We start from the raw sequence: 1,420 nt of genomic DNA on the forward strand, positions 1-1,420 counted from the left end.
CCAAGATAGGACACTACGGCCAAGCCAGGCAGGGGCAGATGGAGGTGGCAAACATGAGGCCTGTTTCTCCAACCAGATCTGGGGAAACAAAACAAAACAAGATGGCGGACAAGGCCAAACCAAGGCGCCTCCTAATTTCCCCTCAAAGCTTATCGTCTCCAGATCTCCTCTCAAGACCAGCTCATTCCTAAACTCTCCTTGGGTGCTAGAAATATTGATCAGGGCCTTCTCTAAAATGGGCAGAGTCAGTAGGCCTGGCAAGGGGCAGCTGTGGCTCAGGGACAGCCACATGCCCCAGGCTGCCCACCCAGGCATGCCATGCGCCACCTGCCCCCTTCTTCCCCGAGCAAAAGCACACCAGGGAATGCAGGGCATGTATGGTAGATATTTGGGGAGGGGGGAGGACCAGGGTCTTTTCTAGGCAAGCACTCATCCTGATCTGCCTACACAAAAGTCGTGGGGAGGTTATACGGAACCCCGTTCTGTCGAGCCTTTATTTTGATCTGTTTGCGGGGAGGTTATACAGGATCGCGTCAAGCGATTGCTATCCCATACTTTCCAGCACATTTCCCCTTGCTACAAAAAAGGTCAAATTTATATATATATATTTTGATGGAGGGGGGGGGACAGATTCATTGTGGAAGGAGGCCAGCCCAAATGCAACCTGAGTTTGCCGATACGCGATCGACTCCTGTCTGCAAAACAGTGAGAGTCTGGAGGCAGGTTGGCATGGTCAGCTGTGTGGCCAACCGCCCCCCCGCCGCCCCACCCCAACCTCCCAAACCCTCCACACACACTCCTAGCCAGCAGGTGGCGCTGTCTGGGCTGTAGGGCTAAGTGGCTCTTTGTACAGAAAATGTTGCGCTGTATTTTTCTGCTGCTGATCATGTTGAATTAAAAGGCCAGAGCTGTTTTGTCTGCATGGGCAAAGGGGTGTGATTTATTCACTGGGCTTCTTGCAACCCTCCCTTTCCCAAGGGCTTGGAGGAGACGCCAACCTGGTAGCTATGCTACCTCATCCTTCAATTTAATTTAATGAATTAGCAGAATTGAATTAAAATGTCTTGCTTAGGAACATCAGAAGAGCACGCAGGATCAGGTCTGTCTAGTCCAGCATTGGACCTGAGCCCAATAGCACTCTCCCCTCCTCTGGTTTCCAGCAACTGGTATGCAACAAATTGCTCCCTCCAGCAGTGGAGACAGGACACAGCCAGTTAGTGGCCACGGATAGCCTTATCACTTATGTCACTTCCAGAAGATGCTTGGGCTCAGAAGTGGTTGATTCTCTGGGAGGAAGAATTCCAAGATGGAGGTGCAGCCAATCAGAAACCAAAACAGCCGATCTCTGTGCTCCTGTCAGGCTTCGGGGAATCCGCTTCCTCCCCCATGGCCGTAAATGAGCAGATCAAACAAAAGAGAA

The sequence above is a fragment of the Podarcis cretensis genome, assembly GCF_951804945.1.
Source record: "Podarcis cretensis genome assembly, chromosome: 5".
Lineage (NCBI taxonomy): Eukaryota > Metazoa > Chordata > Lepidosauria > Squamata > Lacertidae > Podarcis > Podarcis cretensis.